Here is a 20079-nt window from a genome sequence, read left to right on the forward strand (position 1 = left end):
TGTGTGAGGGTGTAGCCTACTACGTGTAATAATTTGTGACTGATTCCTCCTGCGTGAAGGGATCCAAGCTGAATTATAGTTCCATTATAAATAAAACGAGATTATTGTTGCTGGATGGCTTTCTAAACTCTATTTCCTTGGTGTATCAGCATACTTCCAGGTTGACCAGGTAGTATGTGTAAAGGAAGTGTAACATTCCATGTTAAAATTTATAGAAATTGTTTAACGAAAATTGGGGATTTCAAAAATTTCTTTTGAATGGATTTAGTTTGAATGGTTATTGCATCTTCTCTGTTTTGGATTTCGAATTTGTTGGATTTGATTGTGTGAGATTTGAATTTGAAAAGGACATCCAAATTCAAATCTAGTTGCTAAACCCTAGCACCCCTACCAGGCCGCAAGCCCACCACCCGAGCAAACCCGAGCCCAGCTCCCTTTCCCCTTTCCTCTCTCTCTCCCACGCGCACAAGCCGGCCCAGCCCATCACCGCAGCCCGTCGCGACGCTCCGCCTCCCTTCCACCCGGGGCAGCTGACAAGCGGGTCCCGCTTGTCAGCTTTCCCCTTCCTCCCGTCGCCCACGCCCCCGGTCTTCTCCCGCTCGCCCGCGTCGCCGTTCGCCGCCGCGTCGCGACAGGAGTCCAACCGCCGCTCCCCCTTTTCTCTTTTCTCCCCCGGCCGCGGCCCCGCTTCCCTTGCGTCACCCGGCAGCCGCGCGCGCGCCTGTCCCCGCTCCGCGACAACCCGCCGCAACCACCCGCGCGCGCTCCTCTTTTCCCCCGCCTCGGCCGCCCGCGCTGCCGAGCCCTAACCCTAGCCGCGCCATGGGACCGCCACGCGTCCCAGCACGGACGCCCAAAAGCCCTCGCTGCCGCCGACCCCGAGCCCTCGGGCCGCCCCATAAAACCCCCACGGCCGCCGAAACCCTAGCCGCCCGAGCCTTGCCCTCTTCCACCGCCGCCGTAGCCCGAGGAGAAGAGAGAGGAGCGGAGGGAGGAGGAGAAGTGCCGCGCGAGGAGGGGCCCGAGGACGACTACACCGCCGCCGCCCGGAGCTGCGCGAGGAGGAAGACGCCGCCCCACGCCGGAGCATCTACACCACGCCTGCGCCCCGTACGACCACGTCAACGTCGCCGCGCGTCCTGCACCGCACCGACCCACCGGCACCGGCTCGCCACCGCGTCACGCGCCCACACCGACGAGCCCACCGGTGAGCACCACGGCCGCCGCCCTTGTCCTTTCCCCCGCTGCTGCCGGCGTGTGCCTCTGGCCGCCGATGAACCCACCGTAGTAGGCCGTAGGATTCCCCTGTCCCTCCGGCCGCTGTGCCACTTCTTCTTGCAGGAGCCCGACGCGCCGCTCATTCCCCCGCTACCGCCGTCGCCCCTCGCCGCCGCGTCGTGCCGCGGGCCCGGAGCGCCGGTGCCCCGCGCACGGCACGGCCGCGCCGCGGTCCTGGGCAGCCAGGCACCGCGCGCGTGCGTGCACACCCCCGACCGAGCCCAAGCCGAGCTGCTGGCCCAGCCTCGCCACGCCCGCGTCCCGGCCTCGCCGTGCACGCTCGCCCCGCGACGCAACCGCGACGTCGCGTTCGCGTCGCGGCCCGGTCACAGGGGCGTTTCCCCGAGCACCTTTCGGGCGCCCTCTCACACGCACACACGCACACACGCACACGCGTCTGCCACACCGGACCCGAGCCCCGCCACACCGGATCCCACCGTCGCTGACGCCTGGGCCCAGCCTGTCAGAGAAGAGAAGGAGACGACGACGTCGGCCCGCGAAGGGGAGAAGGCGAGGAGGCAGCCCAACCAGAAGCGAAGAGAGGGAGAAGAAGAGGGCCCAGCCCAGGAAGGAGAGAAGCCGGCCCGCGGAAGGATCCGAGCCAAGCCGAGCCTAGCCAGCCGCACGCGTAGCCAGCCCGTTCGCCCGAGCCGGCCTGCTGAGCCGCAGGCCGAGCTGCCCCTTTGTGCATGAGCCGAGCCGATGGGCCTCGAGCCGGCCCATCAGCTCTTTTGGCCCAAGACCGAACCGTGGCTTTTCCTTATTTTGCAACCTGACCCGTGGGGCCCGTCTGTCAGCCTCGGGCTGAGGCTGACCGGTGGGGCCCCCTTGACCGCTGACCCAGCCCTGACCGTTGACCGTTGACCGGTCAACGTTGACCGGTCAACGCTGACGTCAGCAGGGCCCACTGCTGACGTCATCATTCCGGGACCCCTCTGCTGACGTCATGCTGACGTCATGCTGACGTCAGCATGCCACGTGGCACATCCTGGTGCTGCCACGTGTCCCTGTTCAGGCTTTTCTTTTCTGAAACCCTTTTATTAATTTCAGAAATAGGTTTTTCCTTAGAAAATTCATAATAAATTATCCGGACCTCCGAAAATTATGAAACCAATTTCATAATTCTTCTAAAATCCTGAGCTACCTGTTAGAGTAGGTTTTGTGATGATTTGGATCTTATTTGCAACCTTTTGTGCACTTTTGCACTTTGGACCCTACTCTTACTCGTATTTACGAATAGGACCCGTCCGCGAGGAGCTGACCGACGACCAGGACTACCCGGAGACTCAGGAGGACTTCGAGGAGACGCCAGGTTCACGCCCATCTACGAATTGAACTCCTATTAGACATTTGCTTGTAGACATGCTATTGCTGTATGTGTATATGTATGTATATATATATCGAGATAAACCTGCATGGCCTCTTTACAACCCATATTCCTTGTCAACCTATCTTGGATTGTTTATTATATGATATACCTTGTAAATCCTTGGAAGTGTATGTGTGGGTTATGGTTGGATAGTCTTGGCGTGCGTGAAGTGGTTTTCTTCAGGAGTTGGTGATTAGGGCATAGCCGGGAGTGGGCGACCTAACTCGATCGTGGATCGAGGGCTTGGGGTGTGTATCTTGGCACACCCTACGGAGTACCTGTGGCGGGTACAATTTTGTTACGTGTTGAGGTGTTTGGGGCACCCGTTGGGGGTGCAGTTGCGGACCACCGTGGTGGATACGCGTGTGACGAAGATGCCCGCTCCGGCAGATAAGGACCGGGTGAGAGTAACCATGACTTGTGGGACTTTGTAAGCGTGCACACCACTTACCCATTATGAGGGTGGGCCCGGTCCGGACTTAGCAAGCGCGGTACCAAGCCGGTAGGAGGACCGAGTATCGGTGCAGGGGAAGGAGGTGCTGACCTCACGTTCCCCGAGACGCATGGGAGGCTTCACAGTCCCGGGGCGACCTCTCGCGGGAGGATGCGCCCAAGACCCGGGAAAGCCGGATGGTGCCGTGGCTCCTATTTCCGTTTCGTAGACCGGTGTTTCGTATACTAGTCGGCTGATCTCCGGCTAGTGTCGATTCGAGTGGGACCAGGTGTACAACCCCTGCAGGGTGAAAACTATACGTATAGCCGCGTCCTCGGTTATGGACATCCCTACTCTTCTGTTGCTCTTATTAGTTAGTGTTACTCATGATTTCTACCTCCCTCTAGAATTTTGTCCTGCCAGGGGGCAGTTGAGATGCGAGGAGAGGGAGTCCTCGCATCGACTTGGTGGTGTTGGAAGGTGTGTGTGACCGGGAGTCCGGAATGCCGGAAGAGCCCGTGTCGGAGCTAAAAGGAGATGTGTAATCTTATATTATATTATATTGCATGCATAGGGAAACCCCCAGCTTTACTCTTGAACTCTGTTATATCCGTAGTATAGACCACATAAAGCTTGCATACGGATGGTGACGTGAACCTATCCCATTCCTTGGGGATAGCCTGGTACGATGCAGGATCCGACCCGGAATTCGACCCCAACGACGACGGATGGTACGACTGAGGCCCGAGCTACGCTCAAGTCGCCTGTGGAGGTGGAACCCGAAGATGGAGGACGGCCGAAGACCTAGCTACCGCTATGCGCTTTCTACTTGTTCGATTTAGCCGAAAGGCTTGTAATAAATCCCGTACTACAGATCCTCTGGATTTATGTAATAATTAAACCCGTGATTGGCCTTCTTATGAGCATGACTGTGATATTATGCCTGAAATGAGTTCTGTATGTGATAGCGCTTGATCCAGGGACTATCACGACGATACAGGGAGTCGGATTCCTCGGTACGGGAATCCGGTTCGTTTCAGTTGGTATCAGAGCCATGCTTGACCGTAGCCCGAGCCTTAGACATGGTCGGTAGACCTAGGGAAATCTATACGATTCCATCCACTTATTATAATACCTTGGACTATTTCCCGTCGATACCTTGACTCAGTTTCCCCCACTCTTGAGTTACTCTCTTACCTACGCTGACTCAATTCTCGCGTCCCTACGCAGGGTAGCAACCGTGATGGCAACTACGATGGAGAGCGTGACCCACGACCTCGCGCTGTACGAGGAGTACCACCAGCGAGGCGTCTTCAGGTGGTTCGAGCGTGTGGTGGAACACATCGGCATCGACCTAGCCTACATCAAGCTTTCCCTGAAGTCGACCACCGCTCCCCCATACTACTCCAAGATGGCCACGCTCGTCGTCTTGCCAGACCCCGCAGTGCCCGCCTTCGAGGGCAAGATGATCCACAGCTTCGGCGTGCTCACCGAGACCGCTGTCCAGTCAGCCGCTCGGAAGATGACGATGGAGCTGCTCGCCCAGTTCTGGCAGACCAAGTTCGCCGACTCCTCTTTCCGCCTGCTACCTCGGTCCGTCCTACCCAATGAGGATCCCGAGGCCGTCTACCTGGAGATGTACTCTGCCCCGGTGCAGGAGACCGGAGGGGACGAGCCCATGATCCACACCACCGGCTCTTACCTCTACGACCTGGACCACCTAGCTGTGAACCTCTCCTCGGAGAGCGATCAGCTACACCTGGGTTTCTACGACAGTGTGAGGCACATCCACGTCCTACAGCACGAGATTCAGGGGTGGAACCAGCTCTACACCACAGCCCAGAGGGAGGCCCGTCACAACCAAAGGAACTACATGGAGGCGCAAATGATGCGTCAGACAGAGACCCAGCTGAGGACGGCCGCCGAAGCCAAGCTACTCCAGACCGAGACTGAGCTCCAGAAGCTCCGGGAGGAGAAAGCCGAGTGGAAGCTCAAGGAGAAGGACTACCTCGACACCATCAGCAAGCTCAAGGACCGGGCCACCGACAGTGAGGCCGAGTGCCGCCAGCTGCAGACTCAGGTGGACGACCAGCAGGACTTCATGACCCTACACGGGTACTTCGAGGCCAAGACCGAGGACCGGGTGAAGGAACTGGAGACCCGGCTGGAGAGGAACAAGAAGAACATCGCCTTGCTGACCCGCACCGCCGTGTACCTCCGCGACAAGGCCGCACGTGCCTTGCAGACGTGGGAGATATCCGACTCCATCCGCGTCGACGAGATCCACGAGCTGAGAAATCAGCTACCCGAGGAGAGACAGCCCCTGGTGAGGAAGGAGGACTTCAAGCTTATCCCCACGGAGCTTCGCCTACACCTGTGCCCCCACGAGGAGATGCCGCCCGCGATCGAGACCGAGGAGGTGGTGGAGGCCGTCGCCGCCATCGACGCCATCTTCCCGGAGGACTACCCAGAAGCGTACAAGCGCGTGCTGACCTACAAGAAGCCACGCGTCACCTTCTATTAGGGCGTGAGTTGGTGTCTTAGGTAGGAGTAGGTGTAGGGTAGTTAGCCGCCGACGGTCCATTCCGGCGAGAGGTTCTCATGAGTCGTGTTTTGAGCCGATGACATGCTTCCGGCTAGCGTCCTGTGATGTCACGAGTCTAGGTAGACACGATAGGAGTCACCACTCTTTTGTAAACATTCACGATGTATTCTTAGAGTGTGAGTTGGGGGTGTTATCTTGAAGGCTTTTGTGTTGACCTCGAGATAACACCGGTGATTCCTTGTACTGCCTGTTTGATGTCTGAATGGATGGATGTTATGACTCTTCATTCTCGTATTATTTTATTCGATCGTTATCTTCATTTGAAAACATTATTGCCTTTATTTTTGCATTTTTCTCGGATAATTGGCAAGTTTGCCTATGTGTGTATTCTTTTATATTGGGTGGTGAGTGCCGGCGTTTACGCAAGAGAACTTCCCCCTTCACCCTATACAGGAAATGTCGATCCGGAGATCCGACCGCTTGATGGCTCGTTTCGAGCAAGCCGCCCAGGAGGAAGCCGCAGCCGAAGCACGCGGACGAGGTCGCCCGTTTGGCCGTGGGCGCGGACGTGCTGCCCCAGCACGTGCCCCGGCAGCAGGGCGTGGAAGAGGCAGAGGACCTGCCGCGGGTGCCGCACCCCGCGCCTTTGGGGAGGCACGCCGTGGAGACGAAGCTGATGAGGAGGAGGTCGATGAGGAGATCGACGCTGAACCAGCTCAGCAGCCACCGCCGCCACCGCCGACACTCGCAGAGATCATGGACAGGCAGACGCAGCTGCTCCAGCGTCTGGCCGAGTCAGTCGACCAGAGGAACCATGGGGCCAACCGTCACGGCCCGCCTGAAGAGGACCTCCAGCGCAAGATCGAGAGGTTCATCCGCCTGAAGGCCCCGACCTTCAGCTACGCCGAGGACCCCTTGGAAGCCGATGACTGGCTGAGGGTGATCGAGACCAAGTTAGACCTCACCAACTGCACCGACGAGGAGTGCGTCGCACTCGCAGTCCACCAGCTTGAGGGTACCGCCAAGTCGTGGTGGGACAGCTACTGCGACTCCCACCATGACCCAGCACACATCTCGTGGGAGGAGTTTGCCAGGGCATTCCGTGAGCAGCACGTGCCCCGGCAAGTGATGATCCAGAAGGCTCAGGAGTTTCGTACCATGACCCAGGGTACGATGAGGGTGGAGGAGTACGAGCGACACTTCACCAAGATGATGAGGTACGCTGCAGACGACACCAACACCGAGGAGAAGAAGCAGTTCTGGTTTCTCCGAGGACTACACCACGGCATCCGTCAGATCGTGACGGGATGCGAGTACCCATCCCTCCGCAGCTTGGTCAACCGTGCCATTGCTGTGGAGAGGGAGAGACTGGGATGGGAAGACCGTCAGCGCAACAAGAAGCGCCAGACCGACCACCAGGTTCGAGACCGACCCTTCCAGAAGACTCGGAACGCGCCACCTCTACCACCGAGGAGCGGTTTCCGATCCGGCTCCAGTCAGCCGGGCAGGAACTTCAGTGGAGGAGGCAACCACTACTCCGGCAACAGGACCCACGGAGGACAGAACCAGGGAGGAGGCAACTACCACCGCCAGCAGCCGGCACAGAGGACCAACAGTGGCTCGACGCCGTTTGTTTGCTTCACCTGCAACAAACCGGGCCACAAGTCCTATGAGTGCCCCGAGAAGAAGACCTCGACTCCAGCTCGCGCGCCTGGCTCCACCGGCAGGCCCGCTCAAGCTCCGCGCTCCGCAGACCGTGGCCGACTCACTCACCTAACAGAGGAGGAAGCCCGGGATGCCCCCGACGTCGTGACAGGTGAGTATCTTATCAACGGCTCTAAAGCCTTGGTGTTGTTTGACTCTGGAGCCACTTGCTCCTACATCTCTTCAAAGTGTGTCGCACAAAAATCCCTTCCGATGACCCCGAGAAGCCATCCTATCATCACTAGCTCCCCGCTGGGGGATCATAGGTGCACCTTAGCATGTAAAGGAGTGAAGATCATGATCCAGGGACTGCCATTCACAGCTGATCTGACAGTGCTGCCGTCAGAAGGGATAGATGTTATTTTGGGAATGGATTGGTTGACAGCACATAAGGGTGTCATCTCTTGCTCACCCAGGCTAGTGACCCTGGAACACCCTAGTGGGAAGAAGGTCGAAGTGGAACCGTTAAGGTCCCGAGATGTACCTCAGGTGTACAATCTGAACAGTTTGGAGAAGAAGACGCCCGAAGATGTACCGGTGATTTGCGAGTATCCTGACGTGTTTCCCGAGGAGCTGCCAGGTCTACCACCGGACAGGGATGTCGAGTTCGTGATTGACCTTGTGCCAGGAACGGCACCGATCGCGAAGCGACCCTACCGCATGTCCGCAGAAGAACTCACCGAGTTGAAGAATCAGTTGAAGGATCTGCTAGATAAACAGTATATCAGGCCCAGTGCATCGCCATGGGGATCACCCGTGTTGTTCGTGAGGAAGAAGGACGGAACCATGAGGCTATGCATCGACTACCGATCGTTGAACGCCGTGACCATCAAGAACAAGTACCCGTTGCCCAGAATCGATGATTTGCTTGACCAGTTGCGGAAGGCCAAATTCTTCAGCAAGATCGATCTGAGATCCGGATACCATCAGATGAAAATCCGGGAAAGCGATATTCCGAAGACAGCGTTCGTGACCAGGTATGGCCAGTACGAGTTCACCGTAGTATCTTTCGGACTGACCAATGCACCCGCCTACTTCATGAATATGATGAACAAGGTGTTCATGGAAGAACTGGACAAGTTCGTCGTAGTCTTCATCGACGACATCTTGGTCTACTCCGAGACAGCCGAAGAACACGCCGATCATCTGAGGGTAGTACTCGAGAGGTTGAGACAGAACCAGCTGTATGCTAAGTTCAGCAAGTGTGAGTTTTGGCTAGAGAAGGTTGCCTTCCTAGGCCACGTGTTGACTGCTGAAGGGGTTGCCGTAGATCCCGAGAAGATCGAAGCAGTGTCCGAGTGGCAGCAGCCGAAGAGCGTTACCGACATCCGAAGCTTCCTGGGTTTGGCAGGTTACTACCGGCGATTCATCGAGAACTTTTCCAAGATTGCCAAACCTATGACCGAGCTACTCAAGAACAACGTGCCGTTCGTATGGTCATCCAAGTGCGAAGCCAGCTTTCAAGAGCTCAAGTCCCGACTTACTACCACTCCAGTTCTCACTCTTCCGGACATCCGGAAGGACTTCGTCGTCTATTGTGACGCTTCTCGTCAAGGCCTGGGTTGTGTGCTAATGCAAGATGGCAAAGTTGTTGCGTATGCCTCCCGACAGCTGAGGAAGCACGAAGAGAACTACCCTACCCACGACCTTGAACTCGCAGCTGTAGTGCACGCCTTGAAGATTTGGAGGCACTACCTCATTGGCAACAAGTGCGATATCTACACCGACCACAAGAGCCTAAAGTATTTCTTTACTCAGGCAGAGCTGAATATGAGGCAGAGGAGATGGTTAGAGCTGATCAAGGACTACGACCTGAACATTCAGTATCACCCCGGCAAAGCTAACGTCGTGGCAGACGCCTTAAGTAGGAAGCACTATTGCAGCAATCTGCTGGTTCGAGAGGAACAGCCTACTCTGTGCGATGAACTCGAGAGACTGAAGCTGGAAATAGTAGAACAAGGGCACCTGAACGCAATGACAGTCAAGTACGATCTGGAAGATCGAATCAGGCAAGCACAGCGACGATGCCCGGAACTTCAGAAGCTCAAGCGAGCGATGCGAGACGGAAAAGCGACCGACTACCGGGTCGACGACCAAGGAACCATATGGCTGAAAGATCGCATATGTGTACCCCAGGATCAAGGGATCCGTGCCGAGATTCTGGACAAAGCGCATAACTCCAAGTACGCCATACACCCGGGATGTACAAAGATGTACCAGGATCTAAAGGACCGTTTCTGGTGGAACGACATGAGAACGGACATAGCCGAGTTCGTGGCTAAATGTGATATTTGCAGAAGGATTAAGGCAGAGCACCAGCGCCCTGCCGGTCTGCTGAAACCACTTGATATTCCCGTATGGAAGTGGGACGACATTTGCATGGACTTCATAACAGGGTTACCCCGGACTCTGAAAGGCAATGACTCCATTTGGGTAATCGTTGATCGCCTAACCAAGGTGGCGCATTTTATCCCCGTCAAGACCACGTACCCCGTGAGCCGACTATCTGAGCTATACATAGAGAACATTCTGAAACTCCACGGGGCACCACGAAGCATAGTGTCAGATCGAGGCCCTCAGTTCACCGCAAAATTTTGGCAGAGCTTGCACAAGTCCATAGGGACTCAACTAGATTACAGCACCGCCTTTCATCCCCAAACCGATGGACAGACCGAGAGAGTGAACCAGATACTCGAGGACTTGCTTAGAGCATGTGTGCTAGCCTACGGCAGTGATTGGGAGAAGAGTTTGTCCTATGCTGAGTTCACGTACAACAACAGCCATCAGGCCAGTTTGCGAATGTCACCTTTCGAGGCACTTTACGGCAGAAAATGCAGAACCCCGCTGATGTGGTCAGAAACCGGAGAGAGATCGTATTTTGGTCCAGACTCTATATTAGAGGCTGAGGAGAATGTCGCCAAGATCAGGGAGAACCTGAGGATAGCGCAGAGCAGACAGAAGAGCTACGCCGACAAAAGGAGGAGAGACCTCTCGTTCGAGGTCGGAGACCACGTTTACCTGAAGGTGTCACCACTCCGAGGCACCAAGAGGTTTCACGTCAACGGGAAGCTAGCCCCGAGGTTCGTTGGACCGTATCCGATCATTCAAAGGATCGGAGGATTGGCGTACAAACTAAAGCTACCAGAAGAACTTGCTGGAGTACACCCGGTTTTTCACGTATCTCAGTTACGCAAATGCTTGCGAGTACCGGACGAGACCATACCACCAGAGGCAGTGGACTTGCAAGAAACGCTCGAATATGTTGAGTATCCCGTGAAGATCCTAGCCCGGGCAGATAAGGAAACTAGAAGGACCTCCGTTCCTTATTGCAAGGTTCTTTGGAGCAATCACACCGAACGGGAAGCCACTTGGGAGAAGGAGTCCGATCTGAAAGAGAATTACCCACACCTTTTCGAGGACCAGGTAAACCTTTAATCTCGGGGACGAGATTCTTGTGAGGGGGGAAGTCTGTAACATTCCATGTTAAAATTTATAGAAATTGTTTAACGAAAATTGGGGATTTCAAAAATTTCTTTTGAATGGATTTAGTTTGAATGGTTATTGCATCTTCTCTGTTTTGGATTTCGAATTTGTTGGATTTGATTGTGTGAGATTTGAATTTGAAAAGGACATCCAAATTCAAATCTAGTTGCTAAACCCTAGCACCCCTACCAGGCCGCAAGCCCACCACCCGAGCAAACCCGAGCCCAGCTCCCTTTCCCCTTTCCTCTCTCTCTCCCACGCGCACAAGCCGGCCCAGCCCATCACCGCAGCCCGTCGCGACGCTCCGCCTCCCTTCCACCCGGGGCAGCTGACAAGCGGGTCCCGCTTGTCAGCTTTCCCCTTCCTCCCGTCGCCCACGCCCCCGGTCTTCTCCCGCTCGCCCGCGTCGCCGTTCGCCGCCGCGTCGCGACAGGAGTCCAACCGCCGCTCCCCTTTTCTCTTTTCTCCCCCGGCCGCGGCCCCGCTTCCCTTGCGTCACCCGGCAGCCGCGCGCGCGCCTGTCCCCGCTCCGCGACAACCCGCCGCAACCACCCGCGCGCGCTCCTCTTTTCCCCCGCCTCGGCCGCCCGCGCTGCCGAGCCCTAACCCTAGCCGCGCCATGGGACCGCCACGCGTCCCAGCACGGACGCCCAAAAGCCCTCGCTGCCGCCGACCCCGAGCCCTCGGGCCGCCCCATAAAACCCCCACGGCCGCCGAAACCCTAGCCGCCCGAGCCTTGCCCTCTTCCACCGCCGCCGTAGCCCGAGGAGAAGAGAGAGGAGCGGAGGGAGGAGGAGAAGTGCCGCGCGAGGAGGGGCCCGAGGACGACTACACCGCCGCCGCCCGGAGCTGCGCGAGGAGGAAGACGCCGCCCCACGCCGGAGCATCTACACCACGCCTGCGCCCCGTACGACCACGTCAACGTCGCCGCGCGTCCTGCACCGCACCGACCCACCGGCACCGGCTCGCCACCGCGTCACGCGCCCACACCGACGAGCCCACCGGTGAGCACCACGGCCGCCGCCCTTGTCCTTTCCCCCGCTGCTGCCGGCGTGTGCCTCTGGCCGCCGATGAACCCACCGTAGTAGGCCGTAGGATTCCCCTGTCCCTCCGGCCGCTGTGCCACTTCTTCTTGCAGGAGCCCGACGCGCCGCTCATTCCCCGCTACCGCCGTCGCCCCTCGCCGCCGCGTCGTGCCGCGGGCCCGGAGCGCCGGTGCCCCGCGCACGGCACGGCCGCGCCGCGGTCCTGGGCAGCCAGGCACCGCGCGCGTGCGTGCACACCCCCGACCGAGCCCAAGCCGAGCTGCTGGCCCAGCCTCGCCACGCCCGCGTCCCGGCCTCGCCGTGCACGCTCGCCCCGCGACGCAACCGCGACGTCGCGTTCGCGTCGCGGCCCGGTCACAGGGGCGTTTCCCCGAGCACCTTTCGGGCGCCCTCTCACACGCACACACGCACACACGCACACGCGTCTGCCACACCGGACCCGAGCCCGCCACACCGGATCCCACCGTCGCTGACGCCTGGGCCCAGCCTGTCAGAGAAGAGAAGGAGACGACGACGTCGGCCCGCGAAGGGGAGAAGGCGAGGAGGCAGCCCAACCAGAAGCGAAGAGAGGGAGAAGAAGAGGGCCCAGCCCAGGAAGGAGAGAAGCCGGCCCGCGGAAGGATCCGAGCCAAGCCGAGCCTAGCCAGCCGCAAGCGTAGCCAGCCCGTTCGCCCGAGCCGGCCTGCTGAGCCGCAGGCCGAGCTGCCCCTTTGTGCATGAGCCGAGCCGATGGGCCTCGAGCCGGCCCATCAGCTCTTTTGGCCCAAGACCGAACCGTGGCTTTTCCTTATTTTGCAACCTGACCCGTGGGGCCCGTCTGTCAGCCTCGGGCTGAGGCTGACCGGTGGGGCCCCCTTGACCGCTGACCCAGCCCTGACCGTTGACCGTTGACCGGTCAACGTTGACCGGTCAACGCTGACGTCAGCAGGGCCCACTGCTGACGTCATCATTCCGGGACCCCTCTGCTGACGTCATGCTGACGTCATGCTGACGTCAGCATGCCACGTGGCACATCCTGGTGCTGCCACGTGTCCCTGTTCAGGCTTTTCTTTTCTGAAACCCTTTTATTAATTTCAGAAATAGGTTTTTCCTTAGAAAATTCATAATAAATTATCCGGACCTCCGAAAATTATGAAACCAATTTCATAATTCTTCTAAAATCCTGAGCTACCTGTTAGAGTAGGTTTTGTGATGATTTGGATCTTATTTGCAACCTTTTGTGCACTTTTGCACTTTGGACCCTACTCTTACTCGTATTTACGAATAGGACCCGTCCGCGAGGAGCTGACCGACGACCAGGACTACCCGGAGACTCAGGAGGACTTCGAGGAGACGCCAGGTTCACGCCCATCTACGAATTGAACTCCTATTAGACATTTGCTTGTAGACATGCTATTGCTGTATGTGTATATGTATGTATATATATATCGAGATAAACCTGCATGGCCTCTTTACAACCCATATTCCTTGTCAACCTATCTTGGATTGTTTATTATATGATATACCTTGTAAATCCTTGGAAGTGTATGTGTGGGTTATGGTTGGATAGTCTTGGCGTGCGTGAAGTGGTTTTCTTCAGGAGTTGGTGATTAGGGCATAGCCGGGAGTGGGCGACCTAACTCGATCGTGGATCGAGGGCTTGGGGTGTGTATCTTGGCACACCCTACGGAGTACCTGTGGCGGGTACAATTTTGTTACGTGTTGAGGTGTTTGGGGCACCCGTTGGGGGTGCAGTTGCGGACCACCGTGGTGGATACGCGTGTGACGAAGATGCCCGCTCCGGCAGATAAGGACCGGGTGAGAGTAACCATGACTTGTGGGACTTTGTAAGCGTGCACACCACTTACCCATTATGAGGGTGGGCCCGGTCCGGACTTAGCAAGCGCGGTACCAAGCCGGTAGGAGGACCGAGTATCGGTGCAGGGGAAGGAGGTGCTGACCTCACGTTCCCCGAGACGCATGGGAGGCTTCACAGTCCCGGGGCGACCTCTCGCGGGAGGATGCGCCCAAGACCCGGGAAAGCCGGATGGTGCCGTGGCTCCTATTTCCGTTTCGTAGACCGGTGTTTCGTATACTAGTCGGCTGATCTCCGGCTAGTGTCGATTCGAGTGGGACCAGGTGTACAACCCCTGCAGGGTGAAAACTATACGTATAGCCGCGTCCTCGGTTATGGACATCCCTACTCTTCTGTTGCTCTTATTAGTTAGTGTTACTCATGATTTCTACCTCCCTCTAGAATTTTGTCCTGCCAGGGGGCAGTTGAGATGCGAGGAGAGGGAGTCCTCGCATCGACTTGGTGGTGTTGGAAGGTGTGTGTGACCGGGAGTCCGGAATGCCGGAAGAGCCCGTGTCGGAGCTAAAAGGAGATGTGTAATCTTATATTATATTATATTGCATGCATAGGGAAACCCCCAGCTTTACTCTTGAACTCTGTTATATCCGTAGTATAGACCACATAAAGCTTGCATACGGATGGTGACGTGAACCTATCCCATTCCTTGGGGATAGCCTGGTACGATGCAGGATCCGACCCGGAATTCGACCCCAACGACGACGGATGGTACGACTGAGGCCCGAGCTACGCTCAAGTCGCCTGTGGAGGTGGAACCCGAAGATGGAGGACGGCCGAAGACCTAGCTACCGCTATGCGCTTTCTACTTGTTCGATTTAGCCGAAAGGCTTGTAATAAATCCCGTACTACAGATCCTCTGGATTTATGTAATAATTAACCCGTGACGACTGGATACGGAAGTTCGGATCCTCGATACGGGAATCCGGTTCGTTTCAGGAAGTGTGTGGCCTATCACCAGCCACATCTTCTTCGCGTACGTGGCAGGCAATTTCTTTCAGGTCCTCATCCGAGAACTTCACCTTCCAAGCGGCGATGTTCGCTTCCAGATTTTTTATCTGTGTTGTCCCTGCATGATTTTGTAGAATTTTTGTCAGCAACTAAGGGCGTATAAGCAATGAGCTTGTCGGCTCCCAACATTTTGTTTTTCAGACATCCAATTTGAGATTTTTTTTCCTTACAAGTTGAATTTATTTCGCACATTTATCAGAGAATCTAGAGACCAGAATTCCTTACGATTCAAAAGTCCCAAAATGATCGGAATGAGAAGGATTCGAACGGTTCAGAACTTCAAGATATGGTTTTGTACACTGTTTCTTCTTTACCAAAGCAAAATAGATCATGGCAAGTCTATGACCTTCGCTACACATTGCACTCTATCTTTTTCTCCAATAAGCTGTGTGTCATTTCCTTAGAGAAGAAACATTTCACTCCTTCAAAGCATTGACAGATCGAAAAGTCTTCATGAATAATTCATCTATTGTGTTCAACATATCGAGTTGAGAGCTCGATGAATATTGACACCTATGGGTTAAACACTGCAATTAACAATTTTGGCATGGGCTTTTGAAGTTCACCTGGTACGGAATCACATCGTCCCCTTGATGCAGAACCCAGGCTAAAGCTAGCTGAGCAGAGCTGCACTGATGCTTCTTGGCAAGGTTTTTTGTCTTGAGATAGATTTGTTTGTTCTTCTCCAGATTTTCTGCCAAAAACCTTGGATACTCAAGCCGACAAGGCCAACACTTAATCGCCTAAGTACACTGGACAAAAATAGTACTGAAACAAAAAATAAAAACATTTCAAGCCAGAAACAATATAACATGTTCATCACTACCAGATTAGATACAGCAGGCACTTCTTCTGTCACGCCTCTTCCGCCGAAAAACCTGCGACCAATCGGACTGTAAGCAACAATTCCAATTCCCAATTCTCTGGAGTCCACACAGTACATATCTGATATCTATCAGGATTCAGGAGTGCTAGGCAGATAGTGTATCAGTGTATGTGATCCAGTACCTGAACTCACCTGCATAGTGGCACAATCTCAGGTTCTATGTCGCGAGACCAGAGAGACCACTCCATCTGCACCGCGGAGACGGGGTGCACGGCGTGCGCGCGCCTTATCGTGTCGGGGCTCGCCTCTGACAGCCCTATGTACCTGATCTTCCCCTCCTCCGCTAGTTTCTTGAGCTCACCAACCTACAGCAATCTCTCAGCAGCAATCAGGAGTCAGGACAGGAACTCACATCGGAGGTGAGCGCTGGCAATGGACACTTGGACAGTCGACACCAACAGCGTCGATCAGGAGGCAAGCAGAATGTCAGGGGTTTACAGACTGTGTCCTCGATGGGGACGGTGGTGTCCACGCGGTGCTGGTAGTAGAAGTCGATGTAGTCGAGGCCGAGGCGGCGCAGGCTGGCCTCGCAGCAGGCGTGCACATACTCCGGCCGGCTGCAGACGCCCCACGCGCCGCCGGCATCCTCCCGCCGCAGCCCGAACTTGGTGGCCAGCTGCACCTGCTCCCGCGGCAGCTGCTTGAGCGCCTGGACATCACGCAGGCATCAATGGCTTTAGCATGTCATGACGATACCACGTCGCCGCCGCAAGCCGAGAATGAGGAATAGGAAGGAAGGAAGGAGAAAGAAGAGACTTTGGCGAGGAGTATCTCGTTGTTGAGGGGGCCCGGAGGTGTCGAAGAAGGTGACACCTCGGCGGAAGGCATGCGCGACCACAGCGGCGCCGGCCTCGTCGTCGAGCGGGAGCTGGTAGGCGCCCGTCAACCCCAAGCAGCCGAGCCCCAGCTTCGACACCTGCATCAAACAGCACCGCGTCGGTCGATCCAGTCGCGCAATGCGCCGGGATGGAATGAAGCAATAGGCTCCAGGGGGGACGATGGAGGAGTCTAGTCACCTCCATTCCCTGGGTGCCGAGCTTGGCGCGAGGGAAGTATTTAAGTTGCAAAACTCTGGCACAAGTTACTAAACGTGTATTTGGTTGAATTTTCCAACTTATTTTTGCTTTTGCAGAACTCAAAAGGTAACAAAAAGGCTCAAAAGTCCTAGGTGCTTTTGCCCAAAATCTATTTTCATTGCGGTACAAATGCAAAAACATCTCTACCACTGCTTTTAGTGGCTTTTGGGGTAAAAAATTACCCACCTGCCATTGGTTATGAAAAAAGGGTTCACTCGTCTGTTCTCGCACCCGTTCGACTCCCACCCGTCTCCCCATCGCCTCCCACCTGCGCCTCCACTCCGGCCTCCGCCATGGCCGCCGCCCCGACCCAGCCCCCGCCCCGCCCGCTTCTGCTCTGGCCGCCGCCCCACCTCCGCCTCGGCTGCCGCCCTGCCCTGGCCTCCGCCCTAGCCCCCACCCCACCGCCGCCGCCCCGGCCGCCGCCTGCCCGCCCGCCCCCGCCTCGCCCACCTTGTGGATTCGGGTTATCCAAACCGAATAGGGTATCTTGCACCTTACAAAGGAAGCACATATCATATACTCGAATTTCAGCATCATACAGGCCCTCCTCAAGGAAAGTATGAGGTGTTCAATTTCTTGCATTCGTCCCTTCGAAATGTGATTGAAAAGTTTTTTGGAGTCTGGAAGCAGAAGTGGCGTATTTTGAAGAGCATGCCAAGTTTCTCACCTCGTACTCAGAAAGCATATAATGATGGCTTGTTTTGCTTTGCATAATTTTATCCATGATAGAAATTTGCGTGATAAGGAGTTTAAGAGATGTGATGCTGACGAGCAGTATTTGGTACCATCTATAAGTGGCACGACACAAACACAAGGAGATGAGAGTGAAGATGTAGAGAATGAGGATACCATGAATACCATTCGTAACAAGATCGCTGATGATTTGGTTAGTGCGAGAGGAGGATAGTTATGTTGAGATATATCATAATTTTATGAGCCCTTTATTTTGTGTAATTGCTTCAGTTCTATTTGTGTGGACTATATGGATGAAAACTAAGAAAATTTAATATTTTCATTTTTAAAAAATATATTTACATACGAAATAGTGAACATCTTAGGTATGTACAAGTATTTTGTATATAGACAGTCCCACAAATCTTCAAGGGTATTACAGGTATTTCACTTGCAGCACACAGTTTCCTACAGCTCACAGCTACTCTAACCAAACGGTCTTCTGCTTTTCCCACATCAGCTTTTTCACAGCATATTTTCCACAGCCCACAGCTCACAGCAACTTTTCCAAAAGCCACAGCCCAACCAAACACACCCTAAACAGCCTAGGGACTCCCAGTTTTGGTCTGGACTAATAGAGATCAAAAAACTTTTCTTTCAGAGAGGACACAATACTATAGAAAACATTTTTAGAAACGGGTAAAACAGCATTTGTAGGGGCAGTTGCGGTACCGTCTCCGTTTCTTGCAGCTAAAAATAGCTGTTTGCAGGGCGGGTAGCTTGCTCGCCCCTGAAAATTGATTTCTAGGGGCGGGTCATGACCCGCCCTGTAAATGGTGTTTTCAGGGGTCGGTCATGGGCATGACCCGCCTCTGGAAACATCTTTCCCGCCTAAAATTTCACTGATTTGAATTTAAATTTTCTAAATTTATTTCCCGCTACCTTTTAAATTTGTTTCCTACCAATTTTGACCTATCAAGCAAGTGCGCGATCGAATGTCATAGTGATCGACATGGAATGTGTTTCATGAATATAAATAATTGCACATACAAAATCAAATTATAAAGTAATAAAGCATATATATATAAATTATTACAGTGCATCATTAGAGTACATCATTAAAAGTGCTGCTTGAATACATATTTTTCTTCTATTTTCCAACGCTACTTGAGGCGGCACGGTGCTGCTGGTTGAAGACTAATGTATTTAGGGTCTGTTGCTAACTCGTGGTCTTTTTAAAAAAATATGCCTTCTAGGTGGATCACTTCATGCATAATGAAACGATATAAATCGGCTACTACTTCCAGGAGTTGTTTCTCATGGAGTGCCCCATGTTCCTTCTTGTATGAATTTGCAATTAATTAATCCACGGAAAAATTAAGCACATACACATCTATCCCTAATAAAGAGTAGTCCTTTACATGTTCAGGATCTGTTGTGTATCTCCCTTGCACCCTCATATGCTTGCATATGTAATACCTGCAGTACATGGAATTTGCAGGTTGCTTGTGGCACTGGAAGTTTGTGCGTAGTCATTGATGAATCTTTATCGGCGGGATGAGCACCTTCTTTTTTTATATAGTGCTCGTAAGCTCTGTTTTAAAAAGAAAGTAATAAGAAGTTAGTTTATAAATATTTATTTTATGGAAAAATTAGCATGATGTATGTATGGAAGATAAGAAATTCGCTAACATTTTGAGGATGAATAAGAAATCATTGTATCTACTCTTTGGCCAATCCAACGAGTCCAATTCAAGGACTCTTCCAAGCTTTGGTTGTATCACAAAAGCAATCCAGTGACCCCTGCAAAAATATTATATATAATTTTTAGCCATGGATCGGAGAAAGTATATATTGTAACAAAAGATTGAAACTAGACTTACCCGATGTGGCATGGCGCATATATGGTATTGGCCACGTCTTGCCAGTTTACCATCATAACCCCTATGTAAACCGCAACCCTCTTCATAGCATCTCTGTGATATGACATTCGTTTCTCATTCTTCTCCTCGGGCGTTTTACACCCAGCTAGCATGTCATCATCGTCCGCCCACTTACTTGGCCCAGCGTGCCTGGTCTCGCAAATAGCTGTAGGATCAAGATATCTCCTCCTTTCGCCTAAAATAATAGCATCATTTGTTTGCATCCTGTAGAATTGAATGTATGACAATTAATTAGATTTGCATATATAGTAATTAAGGCTATAGCATACAAGATATTAGTATTGATGAGGCACTTACATGCACCAGAGTCTAACCATTTTGATGTCTAGTTCACCGAGGCGGAACATGTTGTGGATGTCTCAAAAATCAAACATGACATCCATGATGCCCTGACCTTGAAGTCAGAATACTTGCCGATAGTACGGAGCGCAGAGGGTACAAAGCCCAAATCTATATGCCCTCATGTGCCAACTATGCATCCTCTGCATTTCACTTGGAACCTTTATGATAGCCCACTCGAGTAGAAATGGTTTACCGTACTCAAATCTTTGAGGACAATCTAGTCTAGAAGTGTATCAAGCCCAACATCCTGTTTGCAGTCTGTGTCAGTGCAGGGCAAGGAAAAGCCCCGTCGTGTGCTGGAACCAGAATTGGAATCATCCTTTGACTTAGCTTTTGACTTGTCCTTTTCATTTGTGGCGTGCCATAAATCTTCAATCTCTTTCCCTTCCAGATCGTTCCCTAAAGCCCGTATCACCCGATGCACCAACTGCGGAGCCTT

General features: G+C 53.9%; 1 pseudogene; it reads right to left on the reverse strand.

Moving 5' to 3' along the window:
* Window positions 1–129: 129 nt before the first annotated feature.
* Window positions 130–16526, reverse strand: LOC112876984 (annotated as a pseudogene).
* Window positions 16527–20079: the final 3553 nt, after the last annotated feature.

Source organism: Panicum hallii, chromosome 9 (genome assembly GCF_002211085.1).
Source record: "Panicum hallii strain FIL2 chromosome 9, PHallii_v3.1, whole genome shotgun sequence".
In the NCBI taxonomy this organism is placed as follows: Eukaryota; Viridiplantae; Streptophyta; class Magnoliopsida; order Poales; family Poaceae; genus Panicum; species Panicum hallii.